The following is a 24,098-nucleotide window of genomic DNA, read 5'->3' as shown; positions in this document are numbered from 1 at the left end:
GGCGCTGCCCGTCCCTCTTTAAAGGTTTAATGTGGACTTTTCACGCCTGTTTCTGCATCAAAACATAAAAACCTCCCGTTTGTGCTCCCGAGGAAGGGCCCTTTCCCCCTCCCCGGCCCATGGGGCTCCACCAGCCCCTTCCCCAAGCACTCAGGGGGTGGCTGCCCCCCCCAACATTGGACAAAGAAGGAATTGGGGGGAGAGGAGGAGCGGGAGGGTTGTTTTGGGGGGCGAGGGGCTGGTTTGGGTGTGAGGGGACGGACGGGGCCCGGCCGCGCTGTGAGGAGGAGGAGGAGGCCGGGGCGGGGGAGGAAGGCCTGGTCCCGAGGCCGAGCATCCCGCCGCGGGCCTGGCTGCTGGCGGAGCTCACCCGGCGGCCCTCGGGCAGTGTCCGGGAGCCAGGGCCGGGCCGCGGGGGCCGCCGGAGCCGCCTTTGGCCCGTCCCGGTGGGGATCGCGGCCGCGGCCTCCGCGCTCCACCTCAGCCAGCGCGGACTACAACTCCCAGCATGCCCCGCGGTACTACAGCTCCCGCCATACCCCGCAATCCCCCCCCTCAGCAGCACTACACCTCCCATCGTACCCCGCGGCTACCCGGGCCCGGTCTCCCTCCCCGCTCGCAGCTCGAACTACACTACCCAGCGTGCCCCGCGGAGGGCGGCCAGCGCTGAGCCGCGGCGGCGGCGCGCGGGGCATGCCGGGAGGCGTAGTCCTGGCGGCGGCTGTAACGGTCCCGCTGGTGGTACACCCCCCCCCCCCCCCCCCCCCCCCCCCCGCCCCTTCCCTCAGCGGCTGCGGGCAGAGGCAGGAGCCGCTGAGCGGGCGGAGGGCGAGCGGGAGCGGGAGCGCTGCCGCCGCCGCACCGGCTGAGGGGACGCCGCCGCCCGAGCAGCCGCAGGTGAGGGGAGAGGAGGCGGGGGGGGGGACGGCGACGGGACAACGACACCCCCGGAGGGCGCTGAGGGGGGGCTGCGGGTGACAGCGGCGGCGGCGGCGAGACACCCCCCCCCGTGAGGGGACAGGGCCGGGGCTGCGATGGCGGCGGAGGGGGGGGAGCGTTTTGTCAGCGCTGTGGCCCCCCCGGAGTGGAGGGTCGGCGGTGGGATGGGGAGACCACCGCCCTGGGGAGGCGAGACCCGGCCCGCGGCTTGGTTCCCGGCCCCCCCCCCCCTCCAGCCGTAGCGGCGGGGTTTGGGTTCATCCCCACGGTGATGGGCTCTGGGGCTCGGTTCACCTCAGCAGCCCCCCTTTGCGAGGTGCTTGGCTCCGGGGGGAGCCTCCTGAACACCGCCCCCCCCCCCCCCATCGTGGCCAAGGCAAGTTTCACCTTCTCTTGGTGTGGAAGAAGGGAAATGGAGCGACCGCGCTTTCCTCTGCGTGCCCGGCTCGAACCCCTCGGGAGATGCCGGTGTGGGGATGTGGGGGCACCCCAGGGATGGGGGGTGGCACCGCTTCACCCCATCCCCGCTGAGAACAGCGAAAGGGGCACGTGGGGATGATGATGATGATGGTGGGAGCAGGAGAAGGGAATATTAGGGAGCCCGCCAGCAACTTTATGGGATGGGAGAGGCCGAGTTGTGGCCGTGTCCCTCATCCCACTGCCTTTGGACGGGGTTTAAAATGGCCCAGGTTTGGTGAGAGGGGGTATGTCGGGGTGCAACATCTGTAGCCTGAAAGCAGAGAGCGCAAGGTGCCGAGACGTGAGGCGGCGTTATCCTCCCTGCCTTCATAAAATAGTGGTTTCTGTTCATTTGGATCAAAAGGCTGCTTATTTTCTTCCTTTTTCCTTCACTAATAATTGCTTGGAATACTTTGGCGTTGTGGTTTCCAGCGTGGTGAAGTCCATCGCTAGACGGTGGGTGAATAATCCCCCAAAAGGTGCCTTGATGGAAAGCTGAGGAGCTTTCAAGTATTGGAAATGAAATAAATACTCATTATCAAGAAAAGGGTTTGTGCTCTGTTGGATTTGGGGGGGGATTTCCCCCCTCCCTGCACATCGTGATAAGCTTTCAGGTTATGGCTTGGATTTCCATAGCCGGAATTTCATTCAAAAGGCATTTGTTTAGTGCTGAATTCTGTCAAATGTAGAAAAATGAGCAGGTTGAAGGGGTTTTTTTTTCCCTTCTCCTGGACAAAGGCATGTTGTGCTAAGCAGAAAGGAACCCCGAGTGCTTCTATTCCTGTTTTAATCCAAATATGATTTCAGATGCAGTGCTGTGTTTGTTCTTGCTGTTCCATCGTGATGGAGGAAGCGAGAGCTTTTTTTGCCTATGGAAAGGGAATGATGGAAACATCTTTAGGGAAACATTTGGCTGGACTTGATTGCATCAACTGCATTATTTCATGGAATGTGAACTGTGAAGTGGTTCTTGAGGACAACTCCAATTGAGGAGTGATGTGGAGCAATGTAAAGAAAAGGGAAATCAGCACTTGGCAGCCAAATGCTTTATTTTATTATCATTTTTAATCCTTTTTGATTGTGAGGTTGGATTTTTAACTGTTTCATGGCTTCTCCTGACCTTTTTGGTTGAGTACATTAAAAAACCCACCCCAAACAACACCTATAGTCTGGTTATTTCTTCTTGCTACATGCATGTAATCATTAAAAGGACTGGTATCAGTTAGCAGTGTAGTTTTTGGTTGAATCTATATTTTTTGGTTGAAATCTATATTGAATCTGATTAACTTTCGTGCTGGAAGTTACAAAGCTGAACTTAGCTACTTACACATCTGAACTTTTATGTTATGTTAGTTTTACTAAATGTTCCCATTTATCAGAAGGTATCTCCCCCATGATGTCCTTACAGTGGCCTTTTGCTTTAGGGAATGTGGTGCGGAGCGGTTCAGATGTTACTGTTCAGATTTATGGGGGTATTTCCATACTCTTTAGCTGATTAAAATCCCTGCCTGTTAGTAGAGACACTTTTGGAGAGGTACATATATAACCCTTCCCCTTCGGAACAAAGGGATCAGAAGCAGAATGATTCCATGCCATGAAGGTGGTTTGAATTTGTCGTAATGGGAAATATTGTCCAGAGTGAGGAATCATAAAGAAACACCCGTAATGCATCCAAATAAATGTGAAATAATTATGGGATACGGTCCTTTAGGGAGAACATCTTGGAGAGATCCTTTGTGATCTTGGGTGATACTCATCTGTCAAGTTCAATGCTAAGTCTGCATTGCAGTGGGTGAACTATTAAGGATGTTTAAAAGCTTGGCAGTGGAGTTTTTGTGCTCTCCTATGGATATGGGTTCCCCTATGGAAACCACCACATGGATAACAGGGAGGAACAGGAAAGAAAGGTGATGCTGCTGTCGGTGTTCCTAAAAACATGTCTCAGGCAAGTGAAAAGGCTTCAAAGAAGCATTTCTGCATAATGATAATGAAATTAAGGCTAAATTTCATTAGCTGATCTGTCTAGAAGAGCTTCTGGACCTCAGTTTAGGAGCGTAGGTGCAAATGCAGCCACTTCAGGTGAGGGAAGTGGGTGTTTAATCCCGGATAGCACCCACTTTTGGGAAGCTTCAAAGGCAACCGCAGTCAGATCAGCACCAATCTCCTTCTCTGGGAAGTGGGACATTCACAGCTGGGATGGAGCTCCTGGATCACCGAGTCCTACCCACCAGTGCCTGTGGCATAAAGAGGATTCAGTCCTGGTTTAAAGCCAGGTGGGTTTCTGCTGCTGCCTGTGGCACAGGAGCAGTTCAGACCTTTCTCCTCCGGTAGCTGGAAACCTCCTTGTTTCCACCCAGGAGCTCTCAGTGGATATCCAGCTCTCAGGTGCTTGGTAGCAGTTGATGAGGCTGTCAAAAGGGAAACACAACTTTTATATCTTCCTTTCTGAGCTCACTCTTCCCTTCAGCCCGGGTTATGATCTTCATTTGTCTTCCACTGATGCCTTTTGGGCTCGATTGTGTCTGCAGAGGCCCCGATTTCCCTTTCCGCAGCACAAGTGCTCCGTGTACTTTCTGTTTCCTCTGCAATTCATAAACTCTCCTTAAGCCACCACGTCCTAACTGTGTGTTTCAGCCCTGAATTAGCTCCCTTTGTGCTGGCTGGACCATGCTCTGCTCTCTTGGCTTCTCCTGGGGTGGTTGTGGAGGGTTGAGCACTGTCACCCCACACTGTGGAGGTGCTGGGTGACCCTTGTCATGAGGTGACAGACGTGCAATGTGCTGCCAACCTCCTCCTCCCAGTGCCGGGCTGACTGAGAAGTATTTGAAGCATCCCCATGAGAACTGTGTTCTTAGCCAGTGTGCTTGGGAAGGAGGGACTCTTGCATCACTCCCAAAGTGCAAGTGAGGTCATTTTTGTACAGCACCAGCTCTGATTTATTGGCTGGTGAGATCGTGTGAGATCTGAGAAGGAGTTGGCTGGGAAAAGGAGGTTCATAACCAAGCATGGTCTTGTTTCTTAATGCACTGTGATCTTTCTAATCAATTAGATTCAATTTTGTTGCTTAAAATCTCCAAGGCACCATGTTCAGCTTTCCAATATAAGAAGGGGTGGCTACAAGGATGCTGGAGGGGGGCTCTTTGTCAGGGACTGGAGTGATAGGACAAGGGGTGATGGGTTCAAACTGAAACAGGGGAGATTTAGGTTAGATCTAAGCCAGAAGTTCTTCCCTGTGATGGTGCTGAGGCGCTGGCACAGACTTTTCCCAGAGAAGCTGTGGCTGCCCCATCCCTGGCAGTGTTCAAGGCCAGGTTGGACACAGGGGCTTGGAGCAACCTGCTCTAGTGGAAGGTGTCCCTGCCCGTGGCAGAGGGGTGGAACTGCATGATCTTAAGGTCCCTTCCAACACAAACTATTCTGTGATTCTATGTTCAGTCCAAAGAAATAGTTGATGCAAAATGATTGAATGAGAAAAGTGTTCTCATCGTATTCTAAACTATTTTCCCAAACTACGTAAACAGCATTTTGTTGCTGATTTCAAAGTCAAATCCATCAGTCCCATCTGATGTTCCTGGATTCTCGTGTGCTCTCGTGCATCTCTTCAATAAACAGATGAAGATTTTTGCTTTGGTGACAGTAAATAAAATCCCTCTCTCCATTTTTTTTGCCTTTTGACAGTCTTTTAACTCTTCGAATTAAAAAATATTGCCTCTTAATCTGTCACTTGTTAGAACTGGGAATAAATTTTCAAGAGTTATTTCCATGTGGCTCGACTACCTGCCACACGGATGGAGCTCTCCAGAGGCATCAAATCATGTTACCTTTTTGTTCCTTCCACTCCACTGAGTCATTCTGTTCCTATTTTGGGGTTTAAAACATTGATAGCACTAAATATGGGAGGAAAATGGTGTCCCCAACATCAGAAGGACATGGAGCTGTTGGAGCAAGTCCAGAGAAGGCCACGAGGATGATCAGGGGCTGGAGCAGCTCCTGTATGGAGCCAGGCTGAGAACATTGGGGCTGTTGAGCCTGGAGAAGAGAAGCTGCGTGGAGACCTCAGAGCAGCTTCCAGTGTCTGAAGGGGGCTCCAAGGATGCTGGAGAGGGACCTTCATCAGGGACTGGAGTGATAGACAAGGGGTGATGGGTTCAAACTGAAACAGGGGAAATTCAGGTTGGATCTAAGGCAGAAGCTCTTCCCTGTGAGGGTACTGAGGCGCTGGCACAGACTTTTCCCAGAGAAGCTGTGGCTGCCCCATCCCTGGCAGTGTTCAAGGCCAGGTTGGACACAGGGGCTTGGAGCAACCTGCTCTAGTGGAAGGTGTCCCTGCCCGTGGCAGGGGGTTGGAACTGAATAATCTTAAGGTCCTTTCCCACCCAAACTATTCTTTCTCTTCTATGTGTGGTCCTTTGCAAAACCAAGAGATAGGGGTTGTAGGATGGAGTTTAGGAGAAGTGTTGAGCAGGTGGGGAAGAGCTTGAATTGTTTGTGGTTCATAGCTGATGGCCTTCGTGTGAAACTTCATAGGAAGTAATTGCTTGTCTTGCTGCTTTTGGGACAATGTGTATGTATTTTCATAGAATCACAGACCAGTTTGTGTTGGAAGGGACCTTAAAGCTCATCCAGTTCCAAGCCCTGCCACGGGCAGGGACACCTTCCACTAGAGCAGGTTGCTCAGAGCCACGTCCAACCTGGCCTTGAATGTCTCCAAGGTCATTTTGTGTTGTGCTCTGATATATCAGTGCTTTGCTTTGGTGGGGGGTTTGTCTTGGTGTGGGATTTTACGGTTATTGACTTAGTTTGAATCAGTGGCAACAGAAAAAGTGACTTTTCAGGGTTTTCTGTTGTGGAGAGGCAGGTGCTTTGTGATGGGTGTCTGGAGCAAGAATCCCAGAGCCAAAGTTAAGATCCCAGCAGGGAAGATCCAGCTCTTAAGGTATATCCAGCATTTGCACAGCATCTGAAATTTGTGGAAGCTTTTGAGTGTGAAGCAGCTTTTAAGAACCAGACCTTTTTTTGTGTTTTGGGCACCAAAGAGGAGCATGAGCACACAAACCTGAGTCATTCCCAGGTACATTTTGAATATAGAACTTCACTCAAATCTGAGCATTTTGTTATTATCTCTCTTTCTAGAAGCTCTCTCTCAGTCTGGAAGCAGATGACACAGTTCATTGTGCTGGTATTGAGGTAAACCTTATATTTCATCCCTTTTCCCTGTTGGAACCCTGTAGGGAAGTGATGATGAGGATGATATTCGTGGCATAATACTGTACTTTTCAACGGGACAGATGAGGAACGAGGTTCCTTTGAGGGTGATGGAGACACATTTGGTTTCCTCACAGTGTGAGTAATACTTGAGTACTATTTGAAGAGTTCCTCTGAGTCGTGTTTACTATGGATGTGCTGGAACCTCTGAGCACTGCAAAGGAATTTCAAGTGACTGTGTGCTTTCTGGGAGGAACAAAATGTGGCTCTATGGACTCTCTCCAGCAAACCATTTAGGAGGCGATCGTGACAGGATTTGGAGATGCTGGTTTGTGTTTGGCTGTACTTTTCCCTGTCTTTCCTTCCTCCCTGTGAGTGAAATGGGCACGTGGAAAACTGGAAGGTGGGAAAATGAAAAGTGAGAGCAGAAAAAGGGGGTTTATCATAGAATTCATACAATAACTGCCCCAACAGGAAGATAAATGCTGAAGTGTATTTGTAAGGTGAACGTCTTAGCTTTGGGAGGATTATGGAAGACAACCTTAGCGTATTTTATAAGAGAAAAAGTACTAAACTGGCAAAAAAAGCAAGCCTTGATGCCATCGTGCCTGCTGGGCATGTCTAATTCTCTGATAACATGGATAAAGATTGCAGACAGCAGCAAAAGTTAAACTAGCTCAGAGCAGCTCGGGTTCTGCAGGGTTTTTTCTTGCTTCTAATTTAATGTGGGGCTTCATATAAAAGATCTGCCTCTTTTATGGCAGCAGACACTTTAGTTTATCTGCCACGACTTAAAGCAGTGTTTGGGCTTTTCCTTTCTTTGGTGCTAGATACTCAGCTCTCTAAATTTGATAATATGTGGAATTTGCTGTTGGAAATACATCCTGGAGACAAGTGAGTGTTCTGAGCACAGTTTGCTATTCCCCTATTTTCCTTTTGGTGCTTTATACTTGGATTTGTGGGTGATGACAGCTCGCTCCTGGAATGGATAAGGGCGTTTGTGTGGTTATTCAAAACTCCAAAGGCTTGAACCTGCCAGAGGGGAGATTGAGATGAGCTCTGAGGCAGAAGCTCTTCCCTGTGAGGGTGCTGAGGCGCTGGCACAGACTTTTCCCAGAGAAGCTGTGGCTGCCCCATCCCTGGCAGTGTTCAAGGCCAGGTTGGACACAGGGGCTTGGAGCAACCTGCTCTAGTGGAAGGTGTCCCTGCCCGTGGCAGGGGTTGGAGCTGGATGAGCTTTAAGGTCCCTTCAACTCAAACCATTCCATGATTCTATGACTTTTCCCCATTGAAAAGTTGTCCAGTTTCAGCGTTGTGTGCTATAGGCAGCTAGAAGGTTTCCATTTGGCTTTGTGGTGGTTTGGAGGAGGAGATCAGACTTGTCTTACTCACTTCCTGCTCTTCTTAGAGTAGGTTAAAACTCAGGCTCTTGATTCGATGTGGATTCACAACAGAGTTTTTGAAGTCAAGTCTTAAAATGCAGCACCATAAATCTGAGAAATGGTTTCTTTGTCTTTACTGCAGCATCTGAATCCCAACTGCTGAACTTTCCCGTGTAGCTGAGTCTCTGCATATGGGCTGATTCTTTCCCTAAGAATTCTTTCCCTGTCTTTATATAACACGCTCACATGCAAATGGAAGTTGTAGAGAAGATACTTGGTTTGAGTTGGCTACTTCTGTGATAGTAGCCTTATGTTGTGGGCTCAGGAGATAAATGTGGTATCATCATCTGTTCTCATTTGAGTTTCAGCTTTCCTTGTGTAATTCCTGGAGCTGGTTTTCACATATGTGTTTGTTGGCATTCCCATCAAGAAATCATGTCTTAAAGTGCTTTAGGCTTTGTAAAACAAAAGGCAAGTGCAGGGTCCTGCCCCTGCAGAGGAATAACCCCCGGCACCAGCACAAGCTGGGGGCTGAGCTGCTGGAAAGCTGCTCTGTGGAAAGGTAACTGGGGGGACCTGCTGGACACCGAGTTGTTCATGAGCCAGCAATGGGACTTTGGGACCAATGTGGCCAACAGTGTCCTGGGCTGCATGAGGAAGAGCATTGCCAGGAGGTCGAGGGAGCTGATCCTCCCTCTGCTCAGCCCTGGTGAGGCCTCCCCTGGAGCACTGTGTCCAGGTCTGGGCTCCCTCGTATGAGAGACCTGGAGTTCCCGGAGCAAGTCCTGCAAAGGGCTGTGAGAATGATGAAGGGTCTGGAGCATCTCTCCTATGAGGAAAGGCTGCAGGAGCTGGGCCTGTTCAGCCTGGAGAAGAGAAGGCTCAGGGGAAATCTGGTCAGTGGGTGCAAGTATCTGAAGGGAGGGTGTCAAGAGGATGGGGCCAGACTCTTCTTGGTGGTGCCAAGTGATGGGATGAAAGGCAACAGGCATAATCTAAACCATAGGAAGTTCCACCTGAGCATGAGGAAGAACTTCTTCACTGTGAGGGTGTCTGAGCATTGGAGGTTGCCCGGAGAGGTTGTGGAATTTCCTTCCCTGGAGATATTCAGGAGCTGCCTGGACACAATCCTGAGCAATGTGCTGGGGGTGACCCTGCTGGAGCAGGGAGCTTGGATGAGATGATCCCTCAACCACTGGGTGACTGTGAAAACGCTGTTGTGTTGTGTGTTTTACAACAGATGGGTGTTATTGAGAAGTTTTGAGGTTGTGAATCCTCATTTTATGGTACAACTTCTGAAGAACACGCATAAACCCCTCAGAGCTCTTGGTTGCTTTTGCATTGCCATTTAGCAAGTGTCCAGCACAGCTCATGTTGTCCTCTCCTTCTCTTCCACACCACCACTGCCAAACTCAACCAAGAGATGACCTCTTTCTGATGCTCCCTCTATCCCAGTGACCTGTAGCTGTGTATATACCATTGAGGCTGCTTCTGTCCAAGCTTCTGGGAAGGTCTTTGCAGACCTCCCCGGGTTAAGCCTTGCAAGATCCTTGTGTGTAGACGTGCTGACACTATTTTCACCATGGAAATCTGGAGCCCAGAGATTTCTTCTGCTATTGCACAGCACGGTTGGGTCAGATGCTGTCCTGCTTCTCCCCCTGTGGAGGCCAGGAGATGGGTTTGGTTTGCTTTGTGTGCTGTTGGGATAATGCTGTGTTGGTGGCTTCCTGTATAGATTTAGAAGAGAGTTCCTAGAGCTTAAGGCTGTATTAGACTGACCTGGAAACCTCAGACACTTCAGTTTTCCCAGGAAAAGGAGCCTAATGACTATTTTGGGCTACTCTTTACCTTCTACCAGGGCAGTGAGTTTGAGTTTGAAGATCTCAAGTCATGAAGAGTCCACCACTTCTCCTGTTGTATTTTTAGCAATTAATTACTCTCTCTGATTAAATATTGAGGTCTAATTTGAATTAGTTTCCATCTATTGCTTCCAAAGGCCTTTTCTTGTCTAAATTAAAAGGTCCTTTGATACCCAATAACTTTTCCCTTTGGAGGGAACTCATAATAACCAAACAGTCCTTCGGTTTTTGCTGTGGGTAAGTCAAACATGTGGTGTTGACCTGGGAAGCGTTGGGCAGTTTCCTGCCTGGTGGTGCCTCAGACTGTGTTTTGGGGTCTCTGGCTTTCAGATGCTTCCTAAGGTAGCACCTTGCATTTGGTTGTGTTGAAATCCACTTTGATTGGCATTTGCAGTCCAAATTGCTGTGTCCATGGAGCTGCTGGAGCGAGGCCAGAGAAGGCCCCGGAGCTGCTTGCGAGGGCTGGAGCAGCTCTGCTCTGGAGCCAGGCTGAGAGAGCTGGGCTGGGGCAGCCTGGAGAAGAGAAGGCTCCTGAAGGGGAGACCTTAGAGCAGCTCCAGTGCCTAAAGGGGCTCCAGGAAAGCTGGAGAGGGGCTTTGGACAAGGGCCTGGAGGGACAGGCCAAGGGGAATGGCTTTAAGCTGCCAGAGGGGAGATTGAGATGAGCTCTGAGGCAGAAGCTCTTCCCTGTGAGGGTGCTGAGGCGCTGGCACAGACTTTTCCCAGAGAAGCTGTGGCTGCCCCATCCCTGGCAGTGTTCAAGGCCAGGTTGGACACAGGGGCTTGGAGCAACCTGCTCTAGTGGAAGGTGTCCCTGCCGTGGCAGGGGTTGGAGCTGGAGGAGCTTTAAGGTCCCTTCCAACACAAACCCATCTGCGATTCTATGATGCTTTGTAGGATCTTCCCGTTGTTCATAAGGGGAGTTAAATCTCTCGTTTACTTTAGAAGCTTTTCCAAACTCTGCTCTGTAGCTATTTCCTTTTTGATCCCAAAAGCACTTTGAAACTTTGTGGTGAATAGAAGTGGATCATCTCTATGCAAATTCCTTCATTTTTTTCCTCTGCAAAGTTATATTTGTGAGAAATCAGCATCTTAAGTGATGCCTATTTTCATTACGGACAGATTTGATGATCTTAAAGGCCTCTTCCAGCCTAAATGATTCTCTGATGCTGCTGGTATTTCATTAAGATGATAATTAAAAAGTACAAACATCACACAAGTGAAGATCAATTATTTAAATCAAGGCATTTTGCAATCCTGATTGAATAACTAGACTTAGAACAGACTCAGATTTAAATATATATTTCTCTCTGCTGTCAAGGCTTCCAGTCCAGTGATTGCCACAGTTTTACTGCTTATAATTAAGTCCCAAATAGTTACTTTGTGTTTTTAATTGTCCCCTATGATTTTGGGAAACTAATCCCCTGAAATCACTTGCTCCTGAGAGTTTCTGTACCTGTCCTGTGTCCTCTATATGTCTTCCATACACCCTCTTTTTTTCATCCTATGGAGTCACGTACCCAAAAGATCCTTGTTTAATGGAAGGTGTCCCTGCCCATGGCAGGGGGTTGGAACTGGGTGGTCTTAAGGTCCTTTCCAACCCAAACCAGTCTGGGATTCTAAGTTCCCCTGGAAATTCAGTTCCTCTGCAGTGCTAAGAACTGTCAAAGAGTTGAACCTTTTATCTCCCCTTCTTATAGGGCCACGTTGCAGCCATCGCTTCCCTTTCATAGCTGAACACCAGTGAACTAATGATTTTAAAGTCCAGTTGCTCATCACATCAGGTTTTATTTTCCTCCTTCTGGCTGGTCAGGGTTTGATTTGTTCCCGTTATAATTCAGCCTCCTCACATCCCTAGATAGCAACAGAACATCCATTTTCTCCATGGATGCTCTTGTCTGACTTTGAACCTCATTTCCCCTTCGAAGTGTCCTTCTCTTGTGTTTAGCTTATTCCTTTCCTGGCTGCATCAGCAGTTTCATCTGGGAAGGTGTCTTATTAGTTGGAAGGATGCTGCCTTTGCAATTCCTGCTCTCTCTGCTCCCTGCAGGATCATTCCATCACTCAAATCCAAATATTCTCATCAGTCGCGCAGCTTTGTTCGCTTCAATGACCTTTTTGTGTCTCCTATTGCATCAAGTGCTGGATGTGTGTCACAGCTCGGGGATCAGCTGCCTGTGGATGTGCTGTCAGACTGTGCCGGGGTGCAGGGCTAAGAGCATTGGTGTTCTGAGGCGCTCGGCTGCAGGTTCTGCCTCTCCCTGAGCTCTGCACTCAGCAACAGCCACTGGCTCGTGTAGAAGATCCCATTGACTGGCAGCTTCCTGCCTGTTTGAGAGGCAGCTTCTGCCAGATCCTGGGAGCTTTCTCTTAGCACGCTCAAGCACAGGGAGGAAGAAGCCTGGCATGGCACCACACACTGCCTGCCAAAACCTCACTTAGCCTTTCCCTTTCCGTTCTTTTCCAGGATCCCTGAAATCTTTCCTCATCTGCTTAGCTCCAGCCGATGCCGAGTTGCTGTTCCCGATCCGTGTGGTTATTTTTGACCCGAGTTTAGCCAATATTTGTGATCATGTGTTAGAAGGGGAAATCGATGCCAGGCAGGTGTTTCTCGGAGGCAGTCGTGCTGATTCCCAGAGCATGTTTGCAGAGCCTGGTTTTCCCCAGCACAGGCTGAAGCAAACAGCAGGAGACCAGTTTTGCTCATGATTCCAGGTCCTTTTTTCCTGCCAGCTCTAAATCCATGCACATGTGTGTGTGTGACTGACACCACAGGGATTTCTCTGGCTGTCCTTGATTTTCTCCTGCTTTCCTGATGCTCTTCACTGATGTTCTGGCTCTGTCAGTACTCGACAGTGTGTGTGTTCTCTCCTGGTCTCTGTGGCTTATGTAGCATCCCCTTCTCCCAAAACAAAGCCTGATGCTCTGGGTTTGTGTTCAGCCCTTGGGAAGTTCTTTTACTCACATATGTTAGGCCAGTTTGTGGCCAGCCTTTTCATCCAAAATTCCATGTAATGGAATTGTCTTCAATGGAGACTTTTTTGGGGTGAATTCATAATCTGGTTCAACCTTGTGCTTTCACATCAGGGGAGATCTCCCTGTTGGAGAACCGAAATCATAGAATCCCAGACTGGTTTGGGTTGAAGGGACCTTAAACTCATCCAGTTCCAACCCCTGCCACAGGCAGGGACACCTTCCACTAGAGCAGGTTGCTCCAAGCCCCTGTGTCCAACCTGGCCTTGAACACTGCCAGGGATGGGGCAGCCACAGCTTCTCTGGGAAAAGTCTGTGCCAGCGCCTCAGCACCCTCACAGGGAAGAGCTTCTGCCTCAGAGCTCATCTCAATCTACCAACCTTTTTTGTTGTGACTGGCATTTTGCTAGTGATGAGCGATGATCTCAGGGTCGCATCATGATTCTATACCAGCATCTGGTGCTTTCCATGCCCCCAATTTCCCTCCAGTTCACCAACTGCATAAGCAGTGCCTCAGTTTCCCCTTTGGAATATGGCAAAAAAGGCTTGGTAATGCCTGTACTTCCCAAGATAGATAGATTAAACATTGGGAGATGCCACAGCGAGGACTTCCCCTCTCGTCCAGCACAGGAAGGAATGAAAAGGTGGTTGTGTTTTGCTGAGCCTGGTTGGATTCCTTCATTGCGCCCTATATTTAAACTGAAACAGGAGAAGTTCAGGTTGGAGATAAGGCAGAAGCTCTTCCCTGTGAGGGTGCTGAGGCGCTGGCACAGACTTTTCCCAGAGAAGCTGTGGCTGCCCCATCCCTGGCAGTGTTCAAGGCCAGGTTGGACACAGGGGCTTGGAGCAACCTGCTCTAGTGGAAGGTGTCCCTGCCCATGGCAGGGGTTGGAGCTGGATGAGCTTTAATGTCCATCCCAACACAAACCATTCCATAACTCTATGATTCTATATGGAGTTTATCTTTTAAGTTTTGTCCAGATGTCCAAACAGCACCAAATTATCCCACTTCCATGGAGATGATTCTCCCAGATTGTGCTGCAGAGACTGTTCTGGTGCCTCACTCGTTTCGGTTCCCACTTCACGCTGGTGCCTTTGATCTGTGAAACTCCTGATTTGAATCTTATCTCCTTGCAAGCCTCCATCCCCAGGCCCCTGCTGGCAGCCAGGATTAGTTGGGCTTTACTCCATTGACAATCTTGGTTTTAAATCTGAGAGGACTTTCAGCAGTTTTCTCCTGGGGCAGGGGGGGAACATTGATTCTGGAATATGTTTTTCTCAGTGTTATCAGGATTTTCTGGCTATCAAGGTAAGCTGCAGAGCGTATGGATCACAGAGTTTTCTTCCTGCAGCATCAGCTGGAGAAAGTTGTGTTTGTCTTTGGTGGGTTTAGGTTTTATCTGACCTTGCTGTGATTTTACCTTTTTATTATTATATCCTATTTCTTGCTTTGTGTGTTTGTATTAATCAAAGATAGTGGGAAGAACATCGGGGAAAACAATCCCTTATTCTTTGGCTTTTGGTTTCTGCCCTCCCTAAATGCTGGCAGAAGGGACCTTAAAGCTCCTCCAGTTCCAACCCCTGCCACGGGCAGGGACACCTTCCACTAGAGCAGGTTGCTCCAAGCCCCTGTGTCCAACCTGGCCTTGAACACTGCCAGGGATGGGGCAGCCACAGCTTCTCTGGGAAAAGTCTGTGCCAGCGCCTCAGCACCCCCATAGTCATCTTTACTCCTGGGGAGATTCCCACTGGGCACAAGAGGGAAATTCTTCCCAGTGAGAACAAGCAGCCACTGGAATAATCTCCCCAGGGAAGTGGTGACTCCCCAGCGTTGGACACTGTTAAGATTGGGCTGCACAGGGTGCTGGGCATCCAGTCTGGGTCATGCTGTGCCTGGAAAGGTTGGACCAGATGATCCTTGAGGTCCCTTCAAGCTGGGATTCTGTGATTCCATGATCTAGAAAGTTTGAATTATGCCCATTACTGTTACTTCTGGCTCTGGTACATCCGTAGGATTCTTCCTGTGTAAATCAGTAGCATCCAAGGGGCATCAGATGCTCATTTCCTTCCCGGCAGCCATAAAACATCTCAAGCACTAACTGCTCCCTGTCGAGCTGACCGTCAGTTCTTGTTGATGCTAAACCAGTCCTGTTGATGATAAAAGATACATCCCCAAGCTCTGAGATCCTGCAGTGCAAAACAAACTTGAAGACAAAGGGACCCTTTGCTGCCGTCTGCTTCTATATCTCAGCAGAATAACAATAGTGGTTGTATTTCGTGGCTGCAAATTCCTGAAGGGAATCCAGAATCCCAACTCCAGCAATCCTGAGGCTGTTCTTTGAAGGCAAGAGGTTTTGTGTAGGTGTCTTGCAGTAATTTTAGCTCGTTCCCTTGATACAGCACATACTGAAGGCTTTTGCTTGCCTCCTCATGGGAAATACAGTGTGCTCCGAGGGCTCTTCTGATAGCCAAGTATCAGGAGATAGTGTTTTGATAATAGAGCATTTAAACTACGTACTAAAACCACCTGAAGTACTTTTGAGGCTTCCTTCTCTCTTACAACTTGTAGGTAACATAACAGTGCTTTTCGAGGTAGAGAAATATCATTAAGCCCAGTTCCCCCTCTGTAAAATGTGCATCAGATGGGCTGAGAACCTGCTTTTGTCACTGGTTTAAGTGGGTGCAAGTCCTCAGTGCTATGAAAGCTGCAGTTCTGCCCTCCCTCCTGCTGCACACTAATGTATCTTGTGTCAAAGGCATCATTTCATGAGATGCTGATGGTGCTGAGCCACCTTCTGCTTGGAGCTGCCCAGTGATGTTTCCACCTGGTGTGAACTTGTACTTGGGAACACGTGGCCAAGGAGAAGGGAGGAGAGGTGAGACCTCACCTTCTGGTAATACCATGATTTTATTGACTTAAATGAGCTTAAGTTTGGCTTCAGGAACTGGAAGAGCATCCTGGAGGTGTAGTTTTACCATGTGTTTGAGTTAAGGGAATGGGACACTTTGCTACACTGCCTGTGATGCTTCTCTGACGGTGTGCTGAGGTGGTTCAAGGCACTGAGCTGGCAGGAAAAGAACCTACATGAAAACCTTGCAAATAACCAAGGAAAACCTTGCAAAGCATGAATTGAAAGGGGAAAGTAAGTTCAGGGATCATGTCTCGCTGGGTTGGATGGGGCTCTAGTGGAAGGCGTCCCTGCCTGTGGCAGGGGGTAGGAACTGGATGAGCTTTAAGGTCCCTTCCAACCCAGACCAGTCTGGGATTCTATGATCTTCTAGGACTTCTAGACGCTGCACCTCGAATCCTGTGTCAGTTCTGGGCCCCTCACTGCAAGAGAGACATTGAGGTGCTGGAGCGGGGCCAGAGAAGGGCACCGGAGCTGGTGCAGGGCCTGGAGCACAAGTGTGATGAGGAACGGCTGAGGGACCTGGGGGGGTTTAGTCTGGAGAAGAGAAGGCTCAGGGGGGACCTTCTTGCTCTCTGCAACTGCCTGACAGGAGGCTGGAGCCAGGAGGGGGCTGGTCTCTGCTCCCAAGGAACAAGGGATGGGACAAGAGGAAACGGCCTCAAGCTGCCCCAGGGCAGGTTTAGATGGAGCTGAGGAACAATTCCTTCCCCAGAGGGTGCTCAGGCATTGGAACAGGCTGCCCAGGGCAGGGCTGGAGTCACCGGCCCTGCAAGTGTTCACCCCCCGTGTAGCCGAGGCCTCAGTGCCATGGGTTAGTGGTGGCCTTGGCAGTGCTGGGGAGCGGTTGGGCTGGATGAGCTTAAAGGTCTTTTCCAACCTGGCTGATTCCATGATTTTAGAAGGACAACTCCCTTCTATTTATTTATTGATTTTATAAGTGTTTCTTTTGTTGGCTCACGAGGACACCAGGAGCTGACTCAATCCCGTTGTGCTCTGGGGGATCTTTCTTTCCATTTAGTAAAAAGGGGTCAGAAACAAACATCAAGAGATATAATTTGCTTAAGACATGCTCTTAAGACGAAACCCTGATGCTTTGTTGGAGATCAGTAGCCTCTGCAAATCTTTTTAGAGGGAAATAATTGAATGGGAGTATCCATTTTAAGATTATTGGGGAGTATCCAGATCCTGAGGGAGGAAATGTGCTTTAATTGGAGCTGTGCTTCCTGCCACAGTGGTAACAGTAAAGCGTGCTCAGTAGCATAAGAGCTGATAAACCCCTCCTTTTCCATTTCAAGCACTACAGTGAGAACCCACAGAAATGGGGCAGCACTTGGATAAATCTCCATGTGGGGGATTCTGAGACTAGAAACCTCCCCCAAAAGTACCAGAATCAATGGGGACTTGTTCCTGGCAGCACCTTTTGGGTTTGTTTTCTTGATTATCTCCTATTTAGAGAGGGGAGAACAATCCGCTGCTGCCAAAAATTCCACGCAGGATTGCTTTGATACTTCCATATAATTAACCCTGGGGATTTCTTCCTGATTTGATTCATTCTTTGTTTGTAGGCAACACACAAGAGTGCAGAAACAAAACCAGTTAAAACCAGGAAAGGAAGCCAAAATGTTATCAGATAGGGCAGGGACGTTTGCTGGCTGGAGACCTTTAAAGATAGGTTTTGGAGATAACTGTATCCCTCTAATTTCAGGAGATAAAAGGCTGCAGGTACCTGATTTTTAAACCCAACTCTGTTTTCCAGGAGCTGAGCCATGAAAAGTGCTGCTCCTTCAGCATTTAGTCTTAGAAATGTTGGGTTTCAGGGCTGATTTCTTCCTGTTTGACACTGTAATGCACGTTACTAACAAACCCTCAGGATTCTGTTCTCACTTACCAACAGGAGAGGAAAATGAAAGGACTCTATTCAAAAATACATTACAGCTAATCTGGGATGATGGACATGAAAATATCTCAGCTCCAAACATGTTTGTTGCCACGGCAGGAAAGGCTCTGTGCTGTAATCTTTAGTTTCATACCCTAAGTATAGTTTGAGTCCTAAAATTTACCTTTAATTCTAACTTTCTTTAACTCACTCTGTTTGTTTTCAGAATGATTGCACCGTCTAATGTATCAGACCTGAGTTTATCTTAATGCTGATTTTTGTCTAGGGGACTGTCTTAAAGGCAACTATAGTGCATTATGTTCTTATTTCCTGAATCTTCAGCTGTTTGAGGTGTTGTGGTTGCACTCAATTTGTGAAGTGATACTGCACAGAATCACACGTTGTTGGACTAGAGGCGTAGAATCATAGAACCACCATGGAAGGGTTTGGGTTAAAAGGACCTTAAAGCTCCTCCAGTTCCAAACCCCTGCCACGGGCAGGGACACCTTCCACCAGAGTAGGTTGCTCCAAGCCCCTGTGTCCAACCTGGCCTTGAACACTGCCAGGGATGGGGCAGCCACAGCTTCTCTGGGCACCCTGTGCCAGCGCCTCAGCACCCTCACAGGGAAGAAGACCTGCCTTTCATCAGTCAGGTGTATATGGTAGCTGCACTCCCCTGATAGAACCTCCAAACAAGCTCAATAGATAGAATAAAGGTATTTATCTGATAAGAATTGTTTAAATAAGATGTTTGTCTTAATAACAGTGTGATTTGCAGGACTCAAATTGTTGTGATTTGGTTCTCATAGAAATAACAATATGTGTTTGGACTTGCAGGATGTCTGTTGTGGTGAATTTTGGTGGCAGGTTGTCTGAGGTTCAGGTGGTGTGTGTGTTCAAGGCCAGGTTGGACACAGGGGCTTGGAGCAACCTGCTCTAGTGGAAGGTGTCCCTGCCCATGGCAGGGGTTGGAGCTGGAGGAGCTTTAAGGTCCCTTCCAACCCAAACCATTCCATGATACTCTTCATCCTTGGTGGTGCTGGACTAGTGCCTTCAGTAGCACTGGGTCATTGGTTTGGTCACTAGGTAACTACTTGGTCTTTGCAAAAACACACAAAATGGATGAGATCCCATCATTAAAGATTAAAACCAGCAATATTTTCATGAGATATTGGGATATTGAAGTGTGTCCAGAGAAGGGCACCGGAACTGGTGCAGGGCCTGGAGCACAAGTGTGATGAGGAACGGCTGAGGGACCTGGGGGGTTTAGTCTGGAGAAGAGAAGGCTCAGGGGGGACCTTCTCGCTCTCTGCAACTGCCTGACAGGAGGATGGAGCCAGGAGGGGGCTGGTCTCCCAAGGAACAAGGGATGGGACAAGAGGAAACGGCCTCAAGCTGCCCCAGGGCAGGTTTAGATGGAGCTGAGGAACAATTCCTTCCCCAGAGGGTGCTCAGGCATTGGAACAGGCTGCCCAGGGCAGGGCTGGAGTCACCGGCCCTGCAAGTGTTCACACCCCGTGTAGCCGAGGCCTCAGTGCCATGGGTTAGTGGTGGTCTTGGCAGTGCTGGGGAGCGGTTGGACTGGGTGAGCTTAAAGCTCTTTTCCATCCTGGTTGATTCTGTGATTCAGTTTCTTTTGTTTCTCTAAACTTACGTCACTTAAAAGCCAGAGCTCAGGAAAGTTCTGAAAATCCACTTTTCCAAGGTTATTATCAACTTACCTATTTGGGATTCTGCCTGGTATCCCTTAGACATGCAACAGCCACCCCTTAAAAATACCTTCATCTAAGAATATCAAGACACAGCCAAACCTCAAACAATAAAGTAGCTCTTAAACACTTGAACTCAATCTTGTTAGAGCAGATTTACATTGCAACTTACTGTCAAGTTCATATTAAGTTAATAATGCCTAAATAGGTTTATTTTCTCTCTAGGAAATTAAATAGGGTTGACTGGGCTCAAATGGCTGTTTCAGATGAGTAGCTCAGAGGAGAGCAGCAGCACTGAGAAGTAACCTCAGCCCTGCACAGCATCTGCAGACCCTGCGCTGTGCTGGAACCTCAGGGGACGTATCAACAAATGAAGCTGCTCTTTGAACTGTATCCCAGGGAACTGTGGCTTCTGAGCTGTTGTAGAACCAAGCGATGCTCTGATAAAGCAAATTGGCAGCGTGTTATCAGAGAAAGATGGTATTAATCAGATTAAAACCAGGAGGTTATCATGGGCAAACAGATGGGGTTTGGAAGGGTGGACCCAAAAGTGTTTTTATTAGTGTTATTGAAGCAGTGTCCTCAGCACTGTTTGTGAATGACATGTCATACAGAGGGGCAGAACAGTGTGGGATGGCCCATGGAATAGAGGAGCTGATGGACACCTTGGTGGAGCCTCCTGCTTCCCAGCTGCCCAGCCTGGAGGGACAGTGCCATATCCCTTTGTGAGAAACCCAACAGGGTGCTGGGGAACATCAACAAGGGCATCACCACAGAGATAAAGGTGTCATTGTCCCACTCTGCTCGGCGCTGGTCAGGCCACCCCTGGAATATGGGCTCAGTTTGGGTCCTGCTGCACAGAAAAGCTGTGGATGGGCTGGAGAGGGGCCAGAGAAGGGCCCCAAGGATGATCCAAGGGCTGGGCAGTGTGTGAGGAAAGGCTGAGAGAGCTGGGGCTGTTCAGCTGGAGAAGAGAAGGCTCAGGGAGACCTGATCCCATGTGCCAGGAGTTAAAGGGGGGCTGCAGAGAAGATGGAGACTCCCTTTGGACAAGGATTCCCATGGGAAAGCCGAGGGGTGATGGGCACAAGTTCCTCCTGGGGAGATTCCCACTGGACACAAGAGGGAAAGTTTCCCAATGAGAACAACCAGCCACTGGAATAATCTCCCCAGGGAAGTGGTGACTCCCCAGTGTTGGACACTGTTAAGATTGGGCTGCACAGGGTGCTGGGCATTCAGTCTAGGTCATGCTGTGCCTGGAAAGGTTGGAGCAGATGATCCTTGAGGTCCCTTCAGCCTGGAATTCAATGATTCTATGATGAGATGTGCTCAGCAAGGGCAGGTATCATCACTCAAGGTGGTTCCCATAGCTTGGTACCTTGGGCTTGGCACCTTTGTCTTTGATTTAAGCTGTGTTCAAAAAGGAAAGTAAAATAGAAGTAAAACATTGCTGCTGGAGGTAGAGTTGCCTCCAGCACGAGGTGTAAGGAGAGAGTGGTATTGCTATTACAGGCAGTCATGCTGACAGGGATGACAAGGTCAGTGGTGAGCAGGGTTGTGTGAACACGAGGGGCGATGCTGTAGCAAAAAAGGCAAATGCATATTTTTTGATCTTTGTTAACTTCAGGAGCAAGAAAATATTTAGAAGAGACCCAATCTCATTCCTGTATTTGGGACTCGTGACTTTCATACGGGAAGATGTTGTATGAGTTCCATTTCTTGAAATAGCTCTTGGATAAGTCGTAGGGGAAGAGAAGAAACACAAAAATAGGCTGAGGACTAGAAAAACCACACAGGGAGAAGCTCAGAGCTCAGTCTGGTTGTTGCTTGATTGCAGGAGCATCAGGGAGTGAAAATTCCAGGCACTGAGTGTCCATCCAAGGAAGTTGTACCTAAAATCAGTGTTTTAAAGGGGAAATTGGGCAGGGCAGAGGAAGTGAGGCATTATTAGAGAGGTGGAGCACCCCTTGTAATGAATGATAAGAGGAAAAAATAGCACTTTCCATCACTTGAAATCCCTCTATTTGATCACTTTTCTTTTAGAACTGTGTAAGCCAACACAGGGGATGTTCTTGCTGTGTATTAGGTTCAGTTTGTTGATGGAGCATGGAGGCTCAGGAGGGACGCAGGAGGGGGCTGGTCTCTGCTCCCAAGGAACAAGGGATGGGACAAGAGGAAACGGCCTCAAGCTGCCCCAGGGCAGGTTTAGATGGAGCTGAGGAACAATTCCTTCCCCAAAGGGTGCTCAGGCATTGGAACAGGCTGCCCAGGGCAGGGCTGGAGTCACTGGCCCTGCAAGTGTTCACCCCCCGTGTAGCCGAGGCCTCAGTGCCATGGGTTAGTGGTGGCCTTGGCACTGCTGGGGTAATGGTTGGACTGGATGAGCTTGAAGGTCTTTTCCAACCTGGTTGATTCCATGATTCAATGATTAAAATTAGTATTTCATTCCATTAAAAATCCCTGTTTGGGCTGGCACTCTGGGAAGGGCAGGTTTGGGTTACAGCTCAAATTAACTGCAAGCAGAAGACAAGCCCTAAAAATGTTGTTGAGCACATGGTGACCATGGGAATGGAATTGTGTTGCTGAGAGTTAAAGTTAAAAGTCTTGTATTTATTTATAACAGGGAACCTCTAAAAGCTGTAAGGCACACGTGGCAATGTGCTCTGCTTTGAGATGAACTGTTGGTGGCAGGGACAGTGGGATCGAGCACCCTCAGCACGTTTGCTGATGACATGGAGCTGTGTGGTGCAGTGACACGCTGGAGGGAAGGGATGGGATCCAGAGGGACCCGGATGGGCTGAGAGGTGGGACCGGGTGATCCTCATGGAGTTCAACAAGGCCAAGGGCAAGGTCCTGCCCCTGGGTCAGGGCAATTCCAACACAAACACAGGCTGGGGGAGACTGGATGGAGCAGCCTGGAGAAGAGAAGGCTCCTGAAGGGGACACCTTAGAGCAGCTCCAGTGCCTAAAGGGGCTCCAGGAAACCTGGAGAGGGGCTTTGGACAAGGGATGGAGGGACAGGCCAAGGGGAATGGCTTTAACCTGCCAGAGGGGAGATTCAGGCTGGATGAGAGGAAATAATTCTTTACAATGAGGCTGGTAAAACACTGGCACAGACTTTTCCCAGAGAAGCTGTGGCTGCCCCATCCCTGGCAGTGTTCAAGGCCAGGTTGGACACAGGGGCTTGGAGCAACCTGCTCTAGTGGAAGGTGTCCCTGCCCATGGCAGTGGTTGGGACTGGAGGAGCTTTAAGGTCCCTTCAACCCAAACCAGGCTGGGATTCTAAGAAATCCGACGATGCTCACAGGGCAGTGGGTGTGATCTCAATTTAGGATCAATTGCACAATGAAGTGCAACCACCTGTATAATTACCATTTACAAACCACCTGTAAACTTCCTTTCTCCCCAAACTGATCTCATCCTGGGTGTTCACCTCGGACTGTTCTGCCTTTGGAAGCTCATTCAGAAACCTTTATAAAATGGATTTGGATGTGCATGTCAGCTAAAATGATGCAAGAAGGACACTGTAAGGCACGTGAGCTGCAAAACAAGGACCCTGTTGAAATCCTCTGGCTCCAGGAGATGTATTGTGGTATCTGGATGCCTCCAGATGATCTGTTGTGGTCACTGAAGCCCAGTTTCACCGAGGTACCACTCAGATTCTATTCATAGCAGCTTTGAGAACACATGCCACATGCATTGATCAGGCTTTGTCTGCATCTAAAACCTGCTTCTGCCAGTTCTGCCTCACAATCCAAACTGCTGGTTGGAATGATGTTTGATGTGATCTAAGAATACTTTAGATGTATTGTCAGGGGATTCAGAGCTAAATAAATGATAGGAAAGATGAGCTCCTTGCAAGCGTTTGGATAACATAAGCGAGACTAATGGTTTTTAAGCTGTTGTCTGTACAGTGGGACAGGATTGATCAAAGGAAGTAAAAATTGGCTCCGTGGCTTCTTTGTACCAAAAGCTGAATCTGAGCAGCTGAGGTGAGAGATTTAGGGCATAGGGAAGAACCTGTGTGATGAAAGAAACTGGGCTGGGAGGTTGGGGAAGTGCAGCTTGACAGCTCTGTCCTCTTTACCCACATTTCCCTGTAGGGATTGGCTGTCGAAGGCTTTGGCCAGGCTGGTGTAGCCTGGATGTTTTAGTCAAAGCCCATTATTGTGCTATAAAGAAGATGTGAGTTTCTAGAAAGCTGGTCTGCTTTGGCAGCTGGGGATACAAGAGCTGATGGTGGAAGGCTGATGGTCAAGGGGAGGTGACTGTGCTTGAGGAGTCTCGGAAGAATGGGAAGTGCCAATGTTCCTGTGCCTCCCTCCCTGCCCTTCCGCTGCCTCCTGCAAGTAACGTCTCTTGCAATTCCTGCCCCTAAAGTAGGAATTGAAGGGTTTGTTTCCATACCTTAATCTCAGTCAGGAGAAGACATGTAGAACTTCCCAGTGTTTCAGTGTTACCTGCAGCAAGTGATGATGCTCATAGAAGGAAGGATGAGGCTGGAAATGAGCCAGGGAGCTTATGGACACGGTGATGCTCAGGGTTACATTTCCTCAGGGGTATTTTACACATGTATTTTTTCATGGCTGAGACACATCTATTTCTTGGCATGGCATAAACACACCAAGATGGTGAAGTTTAAGCATGACCCAGAGTGGCTTGAGCCCAGAACCCTTCACTATCCATCACTACACACCTGTAGCTGCATAAGTCAGGGACAGTGGATGTGAAATATGGTCTTATATTGTTCTTTTACTTGCTTGAAATAATGTTCTAATATACAC

General features: G+C 49.0%; 1 protein-coding gene across 2 annotated transcripts in view; it reads left to right on the top strand.

The window, feature by feature from the left end:
- The first annotated feature begins 760 nt into the window (after positions 1 to 760).
- FAM168A (family with sequence similarity 168 member A) overlaps positions 761 to 24,098 on the top strand; it is a 180,067-nt gene continuing 156,729 nt past the window's right edge. Inside the window, exon 1 of one of the 2 annotated variants that reach the window (XM_030475794.1) lies at positions 761 to 897. The gene's annotated coding sequence lies outside the window, so the exon portion shown is untranslated. Of the gene's footprint in view, positions 898 to 15,152; positions 15,176 to 24,098 lie in introns of those variants that run through there. The other variant, XM_030475795.1, reaches the window with a different exon arrangement.

This window comes from Strigops habroptila, chromosome 2 (assembly GCF_004027225.2).
Source record: "Strigops habroptila isolate Jane chromosome 2, bStrHab1.2.pri, whole genome shotgun sequence".
Classification (NCBI taxonomy): Eukaryota; Metazoa; Chordata; class Aves; order Psittaciformes; family Psittacidae; genus Strigops; species Strigops habroptila.
Note: the sequence above shows the minus strand (reverse complement) of the source record. Positions and strands in the feature narration are given on the sequence as shown.